General features: G+C 41.9%; 1 protein-coding gene across 4 annotated transcripts in view; it reads left to right on the top strand.

Annotated features, from left to right (window-relative positions):
• Positions 1–972: 972 nt before the first annotated feature.
• Positions 973–14,727, top strand: part of LOC133357184 (high affinity choline transporter 1-like) — a 54,078-nt gene continuing 40,323 nt past the window's right edge. Inside the window, exon 1 of one of the 4 annotated variants that reach the window (XM_061575006.1) lies at positions 973–1,091. The gene's annotated coding sequence lies outside the window, so the exon portion shown is untranslated. Of the gene's footprint in view, positions 1,092–1,378; positions 1,727–5,849; positions 5,867–14,727 lie in introns of those variants that run through there. The other 3 variants (XM_061575007.1, XM_061575005.1, XM_061575009.1) reach the window with 3 other exon arrangements.

Consider the following 14,727-nt stretch of genomic DNA (forward strand, 5'->3'; position numbering starts at 1 on the left):
GACAACACGTTCTACTTAATTAAATATACTTTTTAATAAATGTTTTCTCCTACAACATCAGAGTACAGCGCCACATTAAATACGCACTACAATGACAATTGTTTAAAGCGATTTGAAGCATAATAATAGAAACACGTCGTATTCTATTATTATTTAATTTATTTTCTTTCTACGCGACTTTATCGAAGTTTCAAGTTTTCAAGTTTCATTTATTAAGTTTCATTTATCGAAAGAACCAAAGAGTGGAGGGTGAAGTTTGTTTCGATGAAGGGGGTGAGAAGAGAGAGCCACAGCGTGGATTGAGCACTCGGAGAAGAAAGAGGAACACAGCGAGACTTTTTTTCTACTTTTGTATTTTTTAAAACCAATTTTATTGACGCTTTCGAGTGGAACAACATCACAATTGGCACGTGCAGTGCAAGCAACGCGCCATCAAGCACGTCGCCCGCGTAAAGTTAAACACACACACAGAGACTTTGACTTTTAAAACAGTTTTATTGCTGCGGCAGCAAATTGCTCCACACACAGAGAGAGAGAGAGCGAAAGTAAAGATGATGCTTTAAGATCGGGCCGATGGTGATCAGAGATTGAGTCTAACGGGGTGAACGTTTGCTGAGCTGTCTCGTGTGTCGAGGTGTCGTGACACGGAGTGCGACTTCTCCGCTCGCTAATTGCAGATGCAGAAAATTGTGCCCGACTGAAGAGGGGCTTATACTCATTGTTTTTTCGGTAAAGTCACGTAGGTGAAAAATGAAATTAAAATTAATAAAAGTAATAATAGAAATAAAATAATAAAAAAATCACGACGTTTCGGAGGCAACACAAGTCTCCGTCGTCGTTATTTTTAAATTATTTTATTTCTATTATTACTTTTATTAATTTTAATTTAATTTTTCACCTACGTGACTTTACCGAACAAACTAAGAGTATGAATCCTTGCAGTCACGAAAGCTTCAAATCTAGAATGAAGAGGGATTTTTGAAATGAAGTTTTGACGTTTGACAAGCGCTCACCTCCTCCTGGTGTACAGCCTTTGGCGAGTGCAGTGGAGTGGTGGTGGTGGTGAGTGGTGAGTGGTCACGTGACATCAGGTGAGGAGTGCCAGGGGGGGGGTGGTAAGTGGTGAGTGTCTGGTCACGTGACATCAGGTGAGTCGTGCAGGGTGGTGAGTGGTGAGTGTCTGGCCACGTGACATCAGGTGAGTAGTGGCAGGAGGGTGGTGGTGGTAAGTGGTGAGTGTTTGAGAAGCCCCAGCAGAGGCGGGGTGAAGTGAAGCGGTGGTGAAACGAGTAAGGGGACATTGGTGGAGAGAAGGAGGAGACTGAGCCGATGGGGTTGGTGGGGGTGGAGGACGAGAGAAGGAAAATAACCCCGTCTGTAGGATCGGGGCTGCCCGGCGGGCCTGAAGTCGAATACCTGATTGATTGCTGTTGCTAGTTTATGGTGCACTCAGTCCACCAATTAAAAGCCTCCTCCTCCTCATGTTCCTCCTCATTCTCCTCCTCACCCTCCTCCTCCCTCTCCTTATTCTCCTTCTCTTCATCATCGGAGACGTTCAGTCTTGATCATCGGTCCTCTGATCAAATGTTTGCCAAACCGCTGTGTGGCTTTCACTTTCCCTTTGATTCATCTCCCCTCTCCCTCGCGCGTGCGAAGATCGGTGACTCTCACAACGCGTTGAATGCTTTTTCTTTTTGTGTTGCCGAATGCTTTTCGACTTGAAGAGGTATGTACAAGAATTTACTTTCATTACAATTTGGTTATTTACGTGTTGCGAATTTATTGTTGTCGTTCGTTACCTTTTGCGCAAACGACCACGCGTGGAATTCGAAACGGAGAACGTTTGATTTAAGCATGTTGTCACGTTTTCATGCCGCGGGGGTTGCCGCGATAGCCACGCGTGATGGATGGGTGCGTTTCGCCTCGATCGATGAGAGAGAAATTGCTGCTTCGTGCGTACTTTTAAGCACGCGGGCAATGCTTCACATTTTTGTTTTTTTTAATACGTCGACTTACAGTGCTGCAACACGCGTGACACGTGTTCGTGAACACTTGAGGTGCAGGGCCGCATCATGGTCCCGTGAGGCCCCTGGGCTCATGTCTTGTGGAGGCCCCCCCCTCCCCCCGCTGTCCTATATTGGTGTCTTTCTTGCCTTCCTCCTCGCTAAATCATCTACATCAGTATATCATCAAAATCTGAACGTGCTTTGCCATAATGCAGGTTCAGTGACCTCATAGCACCAGGAATGGCTTGGTTGCTGATTTGATTCTTGTGAACTGCCCAACTGCTGCTGAGAGGGATATGACGGTTCTTGTATTATACCATTAGCTGCTGAGGGTTCACCTTCAAAGGATGGCTCTGGGGGAGTGACAACATTACTGGAAACTGAACTAGTGCTAGTACCTTCCTGACAGCTGACAATAGTGCTGCTGTCATCATTATTACTATCAGAGGGTTTTTTTAAAGAAGTTGCCATTGAGTGGAACATATTCTTTGGGTCTTTCGGTAAAGTCACGGAGATAAGTCCAAAGAAAATAATAAAAAAAAACTATAGTGGTGTCTTTCTTGCCTTCCTCCTCGATAAATAATCTACATCAGTATATTATCATAATCTAGCTGTCTGACAAGGTCTGACTCTATTGACGTAAGTGACAGTCAGCTGAGACGTGTTTGGCAACACGCTACTCCACAGCTCATAATTTTTTATTCTGCCTAAAAGGGAAAATGTCCGCTCACCCTGGCAGTTTGTCACTGGCAAAGTTAGACAAATCCGAAGTGCCACGAACACATTGGGGAACACGGACTGCAGATGAAGTGCCTGCAACATCTCAAGAAATTTAGTTGGGCACTTCTCACACTCAGAGTCAGACATGGAAGACTTGAGAATTGGATTAGTTCGTTGGCAAAGTTCATGTCCAGGTCTGATGGATATACAGCGGAGAGTGCATTTACCTTTACCACTATGACATCACTGTTAGACACCTGATCTGACATGAACAGAACTGCAAAGGGACTTGTCAAACGCTTGTAAGCGTCCAAGCGATGTTCAAGGCATGCCACTAGCTTATCAATGACCACATAAAATGTCTGTATTTTCAACTTCTTCCTCCCCTCAGGTGTCACACCTGGCTTTGAGCTCTTATCTGCAAATGTTTAGCGTTTCCTCTTCCGCTGAAAATCGTGCTTATATGACGGAGAGACACCTGTCACATTTAATGCTGCCCTTTCAAAAGCCTCAAAGTGGTCTCGCTGTCCCACTCCAAAATCTTTCAACGAAGACAAAAGCTGTGCTGCTCCAGAGATGTCAATGTCACTTGTCTGGAACCGGTCAAGTTTGACGTCCCAGAAATGTGCCATGAACACCACCTCTAAGGTGTCCAATTTAGCACGTAGTCCAGCGGCCTCAATTCGAGTATCTTTTTTCTCATTACCATCATTGCACATACCACCGAAGGCCTCTCTAATGTGGGTGTAATTTCTCCACAGTGCCTTGGTTGACTCTGCCCTAAGCACTGAGTACTGGACAGCGATTTTAATGTCAGTTTGACGTCTGTCTTCCGAAAGACTTTCCCCCATCTGTGTGTGGATGAAGAACAACATGTGCACAGTGACTGCAACATGTTTAAAAACTCGTCAGCCTCTGGGCTACTGCCGTCTAAGGTGTTAACACCAACTAAGTTAAGTGAATGTGCTGCGCAAGGCACATACTCTATCAGAGGGTTTTTTTCGGTTTCAGGTGGGCCTGCAGGCCATTGTATTCTCCTGACACGTTGCTTGCATTGTCATATGACTGACCTTTACAGTTTGAGAGGTCCAACCCAAGGCCTTCCACCATCAAAGTCACACAATCTGCTAAATCTTGATTACAAGCTTTCGTGACTGGAGGAATCCAAACTCTTTGGCTATTTCGGTAAAGTCATGTAGGTAGAAAAATAACACTGGTCAACAAAAAATAATTTTGGCCTGGACTTTTGCAGCTGTTTTAGACAAATTTCAGGGTGCTGATTCCAAATCTGATCTCAGATTTGCTCTATCACATCTCATTTTTATGCTATCGGCATACCCCATTTTCATTGATTTTACCCGAAATTAACCCTGTCACAAGTTGTTGCGAGTCAGTGACTGCTTTAGTGTTATAATATGGTGCTGTATTTTTAGGATAGTGTGTTTATAATATCATTTATGTAGATATCCACATTTACTTAATATTTTTCTTCCGCAGTTTTATTGAAAATGCAATATTTGATCTCTCAAAAACCTGATGTGATAGACAAAAACTGATGCCAGATTTGGAATCAGCACCCCAAAATTACCTTAAACCCGCTGGAATACCTTATGCCAGAAAAAGTGTGTTGACCAGTGTTATAGATCACGACGTTTCGATCGCAACACAAGCAATCGTCATCAGGTGAGACAAACACAGCCGGAGAACTGCTGAGGCTGGAGAAAGAGCTGCTGCAACAAGAGGTTATATACGTAGTCTGCTAAACTTTTACCAGTGTGGCTCTCAGTTGGCTCAAAGTCCAGGAATAGCTCCACGACATTCTCGCTGCTGTTACAAACCGGAATATGAACGTAAATTGGTCCACATGTGACAGGTCTGGGGTGGCGTCAACAATTATTGAAAAATATTCTTGGTTCTTTCGGTAAAGTCATGTAGAAGGGAAAAAAACAATAACATTCTCACGACGTTTCGATTGCAACACAAGCAATCACATTTACTTGCTGTGGGTTTCACACCTGATGATGATTGCTTGTGTCGCAGTCGAAACGTCGTGAGAATTTAATTGTTTTATTATTTTATTATTAATATTATTTCCCTTCTACGTGACTTTACCAAAATAACCAAGAATATGAATCACTGCAGTCCCGAAATTTGGCATCCCGAATCCCATCTGCTATTGTTTGGTGAGTTTTCTGACCTATTAGTTCAATGAGTTCCTCACGTATTGTTGATAACAAATAGAACACTGTGCCTCTTCCTTTTCCGCCAAACGTTTTAGTATGTTCAGCTAAGAATGGCTCAAATTGTTATAGCAATTCTAGGATGCCATGAAAATTACCGTTATTGGTTGACCCAAACCGTTCATCATCTCCCCTAAACGCAAGTCCTCTTTCACCCAAGAACTTTATCACTGCTACAAGTCTTTTCGAAATGTCCCTCCAGCATTTACGTTCCCCATCAAGTTGCTGCATGCGATATTTCAAAGTTCATTTATTAGGTATAGCCCTGTGAGCCATTCGGCTCTTGAATCGGGTGCAACCGCAACAAACAAAAAAACATGAACAAAAAATCATCTTAAAGTGACTATGTGCAAACAGAAAATCCAAGAAAAGGCAGCAAAATATTGCAGAAAAATCACCGTACACCAACCCTGTGCAAAAATCCCAGTGGGATGCAAGTCAAACAACAACAACCACAAGACAACTTAGATTAAGGCCATCAGTCTAACTCTGCACTACAACAAACAAACATGGCCAAACCAAAAAACTTTTCGAAAATCACCAAAATAAAGCCATAAAAGCAATGAAACAGTGGTCATAGGAACTGTCACCGAATTTTCACAATAAACGACGTAAACAACATGTACCACCAAACTCTGCAGCCATAGCTGGCTGCATGAGTCACTCCACAACAGTAGGAGCATCAGTCGGAGTATCAACATTTTTCTATGCAGATATGCATCTATAGCATTGTCCTTTGTCCGCTGGTGCAGGGCATGCATGTGTGACCTGTGTTTTGCGCTCTTTTCGTGCTCCCCTATTCTTTCAGAGTGCTTCCAGTCACTAAACCTCTAACTAAAGCCACCGAGCTCGCTGGAGAACAGTTTGCATGCAAAGCAGTGCACACACAACCTGTTGAGGGTGAGTACAGTAGCCACTGTATAGAAACATTCTGCCCCTTTGGCAATATACAGTTCAGAAGTTCATTGTTGAAACCTCTAGTCTTTCCATCAAGCGATCTACCTCGGACTGAAGCTGGGTATTTTTCACTGCGGTTTTGGAAGGGGACTGCTCCTCTTTCAATAAGCACCGACTCAGCAATGTCACTGAACGTGCTTTGCCATAATGGTGGGTCAGTGACCTCATAGCACCAGGAATTGCTTGGTTGCTGATTTGATTTTTGTGAACTACCCAACTGCTCCTGAGGGGGAAATGACGGTTCTTGTGTACCATTAGCTGTTGAGGATTCACCTTCAAAGGATGGCTCTGGGGGAGTGACAACATGACTGGAAACTGAACTAGTGCTGGTTCCTTCCTCACAGCTGACAATAGTGCTGCTGTCATCATTATTACTATTAGAGGGTTTTTGAAAGACGTTGCCATTGAGTGGAACATATTCTTTGGGGCTTTCGGTAAAGTCACGGAGATAGGTCCAAAGAAAATAGCAAAAAATATTTTTTTTTAAACTACGACGTTCTTTATGACGACGGCTTGTGTTGCGATCGAAATGTCGTAGTTTTTTGTTATTTTCTTTTGAACTATCTACGTGACTTTACCGAAAGACTTAAACATAAAGAATATGAATTCCTGCAGTCACGAAAGCTGTAAGTCATGAGTGGAACACTTGAAAGAAACACTGCCTCTCTTGCCTCCCTTTCTTTTTTGGCTTTCCTTTTGGAAGCACCACTATTCCAACGTTTGTGGTCCATATTTTTCAGAACTAGTATGCTATTTATATGAATATATTTATAGCATATCTCAATACTTATTCAATAATAATTGTATTAATATATACCACCCTTCAAATACTGTTGTTGGAAAATACAATCAAGTGGTAGTATAATCATATTCTTAGGTTTTTTCGGTAAAGTCACGTAGGTAAAACATTAAAATTAATAAAAGTAAAATAAAATAAAAAATAAAAATCACGACGTTTCGGAGGCAACACAAGCTTCCGTCTTCAGGTGGAACCGTCACAGCCACGACAGCTGTATCAATACAGCTGAAGACGGAAGCTTGTGTTGCCTCCGAAACGTCGTGATTTTTATTTTTTATTTTATTTTACTTTTATTAATTTTAATGTTTTACCTACGTGACTTTACCGAAAAAACCTAAGAATATGAATCCTTACAGTCACGAAAGCTGAAAAATCTAGAATTAAGTGGTAGTATTTTATAGTCTACTCGTACCTAAAGGCAGCTTTGAGTAGATAAAAGAAAAAAGTAGACAAGCACGTAAATCAAAATAACCCTAACCCTTTTAAAAGGCTGTTAAATAAATGCCCTTAGGAGGGATTGTTGAAATAGCCTTTAAAAAGGCTGTTATTTTAGAAAAAAGATTAAAAAGTCTGAATATATTTACTGTGGCATACCAAGCAAGAAAACAGTAATCTGTCTGTGGCTTTTCCTACCAAGAAATGTCTTATACACCTACCTGGTACAGAGAGAAGTATGTTGCTTGACATTCAAAATATCTTTTTTCATTGGCTGAACAACCAACAAAGGTTTCTGATGAGTCAGTGAAATGACTTGGTGGAGACGATGCACATATGCCACACCCCATCGATGGGGAGGGGAAAAACACATTCCTGCGGAGGGAGCTGGTAGGAACGTTGAGTTGCTCGGTCAATGGCCAGGGTCAACGGCGGCGTGGTGTATTCCGCAAATATGGCCGACTGTGAGGGCGGGCACAAGCCGGCCGGGTACGGGTAGCCGGGTATTGGGTAGGGTACGGGTATCGGGTACTTGGTTGCGACCTCTGCGATGTACACACCGAGGTGCCTGGGAGCCCGAGTGGTCAACTCACGCTTTAAGCCCCAAGAGCCTAGGGGCCCTAGTGTTGAGCTCACTGTTTTAAACACCAAGGGATTTGGGGGCCCTCACATTGTAAGCGCTGAGGGGTCTGGGGGGGGGCCTAGTGGTTAGTTCACGCAATAAGCACCCAGGGGCCTAGTGGTCAGCTTGCGCTGTGCGCACTGAGAGCCCAGGCATTCAACTTCCTTCATAAGGCCCCCTGTCAGTCCGAGGCCCCACTGGCCATAATCCAGCCTTCAGACTCATTCAGACGCTGTCTCCCCGACAGACCTGGTCTTCACCTGAGGACGACTGCTTGCGTTGTGGCCGAAACGTCGTGAGAATTATTTTATCATGTTTTATTCTTATTATTTTATTACTTCCCTTCTACGTGACTTTACCGAAAGAACCAAGAAGATAATCCAGCCTTGTTGAGGTGTAATAGCTCAGTCGCAAAACTTAAATTACAACAATTCTTTAGCCAACTAAATGTAACATTGAGAGAGAGATCAAACACAGAACCAGAGACATATAGACAGACATATAAGCAGACAGATATCACAGAGATACATAGAGCAGTCCCTCCAGAAAAACGCGATTATGCGATCGCAAGATTCCACGCAAAATCAGCCAAAGTCCGCATATTTATGCGGGGGCGCGTTTTTTCAAATACGCCGCACTTTCGCCGCATAAATTGCAGATTTCCGCGCGCAAAATATGCGGGCTTGCATGATTTCATAATCCCCGCATTTCCGTTGCAAAAAGTCACATATATCTTAGCAGAAAGTTGAAGAATGTTGCGTTTACTTCACACAAGCGCAGCCATTTCCCCTGTTGCCATGGGAACGTTATGAAGTGACGTCACTCATTACAGTTGTAAGATTGCACTTTTTGTTAGTAGTATGTAAATTTACATTACTGTAAGACTGTACTGTTACTGTATTGCTTACGTTACTGTGCACTGAAAACACTTATTTTAACAGAAGATGTCTGTTTTGTATAGCTACCTCTGTAAAACAGAAGCACACATTTTATTTTTTAATATTTTATTTATTCATTTTTACAGAAGTTGTAGCATATTCATTTAGTAAAGCTACAGAACTTGTTCGACTCAATGTTTTGTAAGTTTGAGCCATCTGTTTGTTAAGGTCTGAAATAAAACAAGATGAGAACTTAAATATTCCCAGCACTTTCTGTGATGTAGTATGCTTGCTTATCATAGGAAGTAATAAGAAATGACTCTTTACATTAAAGTAGTAGCCTAGTGAATAGGGTGTTGGGGGAATCACTTTTTTTTCTCTTTTTCATCAAACCGCAGTTTTTGCAAGTTCCCGCAATTTAATCGCATAAAATTGCATAAATATCCCGCATATTCCATCGCATTTTTTAAGAAAACGTGCCGCATAATCAACGATTTTTGCCCGCAACAATCACCAAAAAACTCCGCGTTTTTCTGGAGGGACTGATAGAGAGAGAAAAACATAGGCACTATGTATATCTGTGATATCTGTCTGCTTATATGTCTGTCTATATGTCTCTGGTTCTGTGTTTTATCTCTCTCTCTCTCTCAAATGTAGCATTCTCAGGAAGAACGTAATCAACCAGGTAGGGTGTTGACTGTTATGTAATCCGACTCTCTGTTGTATTACATTACATTTCTAAGTATACTAGATTTGTGTTTCTATTTCATTTATACCTGATGACGATTGCTTGTGTTGCAATCGAAACGCCGTATGCTATTTTTTTCTTCTTGGTTCTTTCGGTAAAGTCACGTAGAATGGAAATAATAAAATAATAAAAATAAAACATAATAAAATAATTCTCACGACGTTTCGTCGAGAAGACAGACCTGTTCTCCACCTGAGGACGGCTGCTTGCGTTGTGGCCGAAACGTCGTGAGAATTATTTAATGTTTTATTTTTATTATTTTATTATTTCCATTCTACGTGACTTTACCGAAAGAACCAAGAAGATGAATCCCTGCAGTCACGAAAGCTTTAAATCGAAAAGTCGTATGCTATTATTTAATTTATTATTTTATCTTTATACGTGACTTTACCGAAAGAACCAAAGAGTAATCCCTGCACTCACGAAAGCTCCAAATTAAGTTTAAATGTAACATTGATTTCCTCCCCCTCCCCTCCCTAAGCTACATCGATGTCGGCGTGTAATAAAATAAAAGACTTACGCATCGATCGCCCGTGTGTGATTCACAAACAATTTACGGGCATATTGATCTCTGCTGGGAGATGGGTGGGTGGGTGGGTTGTTTAGTGAGCTGATTGACAGACTGGTGTCTGACGAGGTCTGTGAACACTGCGCCGACTGGTAGCCTCTGTGGATTCATTGACCCAGGTGCCATCACACCAGTCGCGTAACTATTATTCATCATAAGTTGAACAACTATTATTAACGTGGGGAGGGGGGGCAGAGGGTGCCTTGCACCACAACTCCCTTCGCATGGTGACCACAACAAGATATGTTTGCAACAACAGTGTAAAAGAACACCAACAACATTTATTTAAAAGGCGGTTTAACTTTTTTTAAATATGAAAATGCCTTTATTTAACGTTGCACCTTAATAAAATAATAAAAATAAAACATAATAAAATACAATTCTCACTTTTATTATTGTATTATTTCCCTTCTACGTGACTTTACCGAAAGAACCAAGAAGATGAATCCCTGCAGTCACGAAAGCTTTAAATCAGAATGTGTCATACATGATATGAATTGCATCATGTTATTCCTAGAAGTCAAAGATGACGCAATCATAACGAGGCTTACACCCATCTGCTGAACAAATTGCCCTATATCAGCTCTAGAAATTATACAGTGTCGTGCTCTCTTATTGTCAGTGTTTGAATTTGCAAAGGGACACATTTCTGTTTAGCCAAAGTGAGCAGAGATGCCTCGTACTTGTGTGAACAAAACAGATAACTTCTGCTGTGTTTGTGGTGAAGTGACTTTTGCATCACAAAAGCACAGTATAACCACTATGGTTAAGAAAGTCTATCACCTTTATTTTGGCTGCAAAATTGGAGATCGGGACAAGATGTGGGCCCCACACATATGCTGCAACACTTGTGCAACAAATGTTCGCCAGTGGTTTAACAGGAAAATGAACTCATTGCCTTTTGCAGTGCCAATGATTTGGAGAGAACCAACAGATCGTATCAGCAATTTTTACTTCTGCATGCCGCCTCCAGTTGGGAAAGGTGTGTCAAGAAAAAGTGGACTGTGCATTATCCAAACATTCCATCAGCTATACGCCCAGTACCCCACGGAGAAGGAATGTCGGTTCCTGATGCACCAGAATCATTCTCACTTGAGTCAGACGAGGAAGAGGATGAAACTTCTGGTTCTGAACTATCAAGGTCACATGACCCAGATGTTCTCCCATCCTCCATCTCTGAACCACATCTCATACCACAAGGTGAACTGAAAGACCTTGTCAGGGATTTGGAACTAATCAAGAGTAAGGCAGAGCTGTTGGGCTCCAGATTGCAGCAGTGGAATCTCCTGGCAGGTGATGTTATGGTTTCCATGTGACCGGGAAAAGGATCTTGTCCCATTTTTCTTCATCGAAGGTGATCGTGTAGCCTGCAACAAAATCGATGGTTTGATGGCAGCCCTCAACATCGTTCATGATCCAGATGAGTGGAGACTCTTCATTGATTAATCGAAGATGAGCCTTCCAGCTCTTTTGCTGCATAATGGCAATGTTTTGCCATCAATTCCAGTTGGTTATGCAGTCCATATGAAATAAACCTATTACAACACGAAACAACTTTTGGGGTACATAAACTATGACCAACATCAGTGGCAACTTTGTGGCGATTTGAAGGTTGTTGCTCTATTGCTTGGTCTGCAGACAGGACACACAAAGTACTGCTGCTGATTTCTCTACGAATGGGATAGTCTTGCGAGAGATTCCCACTACATCAAGATAGATTGGCCACTCCAACAGTCATTGGAGCCTGGGAGGAAAATTGTTCAGCATCCACCACTTGTTGAGTCAAGGAAAATGTTGTTACCATCCTTACACATCAAGCTGGGTCTGACGAAGAACTTCATCAAAGCCATGGACAAGACACACGCAGCTTTCAAGCACCTCCGTGGAAAATGTCCAAGGTTAAGTGAAACTAAGATAAAAAAAAACGTGCCTTTGTTGGTCCTCAAATTCATGAACTTTTTCGAGATGATGCATTTGACAGTGCACTCTGCGTGGCAAGGAAAAGACGGCATGGAAAGCTTTCCAATTAGTGGCAACACATTTTCTTGTGAACAACAAGGCAGGCAACGACAGGGAGTTGGTGAAAACCCTCTTCAAAGCATACAAAAGCCTTGTTTGCAACATGTCAGTAAAGATACATGTTTTGCACTCTCATCTAGACTTTTCCGCACCGAACTGCAGAGCAGCGAGCGACGAGCGTGGCGAGCGATGCCACCAGGACTTTGCGACAATGGAGAAACGCTCTCGGGGCGAATGGAGCCCATCAATGCTTGCAGACTATTTCTGGACAGTGACAAAAGACGCTCAATTTAATGAATACAAGAGACAAGCCGAGAAGCGCCGAGTAGACACTGAATAACGGCTAAACTATGTACTTTTTTACGTAATAGTTTTTTTTTTACTTTTGTTTCATGATACAATTTTTTTTAACCCTTTTGCTGATTTTTAAAGTGTTACATGAACAGGACAGGTGACATATTGTCATGTAAAGCAACCATAAACACATGAAAAGACCGAGGCTTACAATTTACGAGTTAAGCTCTACTATCTACACAATATACATAGACGTAAAATGTAAAAACTTAAATATCTCGGGAACAGTAGCCAATCAGTTGATTTAATTGTCATATTTGAATTCAGCACATGAAAGTCTATAATAAAGAGCACATTTCATCTCTCAAGCAGACGACGTCTAAAAAATTGTAGACCAGTGTAATGTCTAGAATCAGTGTAATGTAGTTGCTACGCCACTGATAACACTGGTCAACACACTTTTTCTGGCATAAGGTATTCCAACGGTTTTAAGGTAATTTTGGGGTGCTGATTCCAAATCTGGCATCAGTTTTTGTCTATCACATCAGGTTTTTGAGATATCAAATATTGCATTTTCAATAAAAACTGTAGAAGAAAAATATTAAATAAATGTGGATATCTACATTAAATTATATTATAAACACACTATCCTAAAAATACAGCACCATATTTTAACACTAAAGCAGTCACTGACTCGCAAAAACTTGCAATCATAAGTGACAGAGTTAATTTCGGGTAAAATCAATGAAAATGGGGTATGCCGATAGCATAAAAATTAGATGTGATAGACAAAAACTGATGCCAGATTTGGAATCAGCACCCCAAACTTACCTTAGACCCGTTGGAATACCTTATGCCAGAAAAAGTGTGTTGACCAGTGTTAGCAGAGGATGTTTTTGTTTGCATTCTGAACACAAGTATTGTGGTTAATGCACACATGATTCCTTGTAAAATGTTTCAGTTTGGTGTTTTTTCATCTTAACACAGCTGTTTTGTTGCCAGAAAAAAGGGGAAACCCCTATTATCACGCCATCAAAGTGGTTCATGAATTCGCGAAGTTGGCTTTACACGTCCTGATTTGCCCTGAGATGAAATTGCAATTTGTACAAAGTCCAAATGGAGTGGTGGGGGGAGGGGGGGGTTTGGAGGGGGGGGGTCAGATTTGTTTTTAAATAAATAAAATCAACTCCGTGCATTTTGATTTAAAGCTTTCGTGACTGCAATGGATTCATATTATTGGTTCTTTCGGTAAAGTCACACCCGATGATGATTGCTTGTGTTGCAGTCGAAACGTCGTGAGAATGTTACTGTTTAATATTTTTATTATTTCCCTTCTACGTGACTTTACCGAAAGAACCAAGAATATGAACTCCGTACATTGTTTTTTTTGTGTGTGTGGGATTAGCTGCGCTAAAGAGCTTTGTGGTTCAAGCCGTGCTTTAAACGAATTCCTTGCAAACCTTAACGACTGAAACATATTGGAATAAACTTAATATACAACGCATAACACAAAACGCGCCACGGATCGAATCCGCGCAAACAGACCGCGAAGTGAGCAGCTCCTGCGACAGGCCGAGCGTCTGCAACGTCAGACACGGCTTGTGCGTCCGTAGGTTGTTCACGTTCACGTTTCATTCCGCGCACTCAGTGCCTGATTAATTATCCTAGTAGCAACAATAGCTGCATGTGTAGTAGCAACATTAGCTGCATGTGTAGTAGCAACAGTAGCTGCATGTGTAGTAGCAACAGTAGCTACATGTGTAGTAGCAACAGTAGCTGCATGTGTAGTAGCAACAGTAGCTGCATGTGTAGTAGCAACAGTAGCTGCATGTGTAGCAGCAACAGTAGCTGCATGTGTAGTAGCAACAGTAGCTGCATGTGTAGTAGCAACAGTAGCTGCATGTGTAGTAGCAACAGTAGCTGCATGTGTAGTAGCAACAGCAGCTGCATGTGTAGCAGCAACAGTAGCTACATGTGTAGTAGCAACAGTAGCTGCATGTGTAGCAGCAACAGTAGCTACATGTGTAGTAGCAACAGTAGCTGCATGTGTAGTAGCAACAGCAGCTACATGTGTAGTAGCAACAGCATCTACATGTGTAGTAGCAACAGTAGCTACATGTGTAGTAGCAACAGTAGCTGCATGTGTAGTAGCAACAGTAGCTACATGTGTAGTAGCAACAGAGCTGCATGTGTAGTAGCAACAGCAGCTACATGTGTAGTAGCAACAGCAGCTACATGTGTAGTAGCAACAGTAGCTACATGTGTAGTAGCAACAGAGCTGCATGTGTAGTAGCAACAGCAGCTACATGTGTAGTAGCAACAGCAGCTACATGTGTAGTAGCAACAGTAGCTACATGTGTAGTAGCAACAGTAGCTACATGTGTAGTAGCAACAGTAGCTACATGTGTAGTAGCAACAGTAGCTACATGTGTAGTAGCAAC

This window comes from Lethenteron reissneri, chromosome 57 (genome assembly GCF_015708825.2).
Source record: "Lethenteron reissneri isolate LAM-NWPU_2019-01 chromosome 57, ASM1570882v1, whole genome shotgun sequence".
NCBI classification, from domain to species: Eukaryota; Metazoa; Chordata; class Hyperoartia; order Petromyzontiformes; family Petromyzontidae; genus Lethenteron; species Lethenteron reissneri.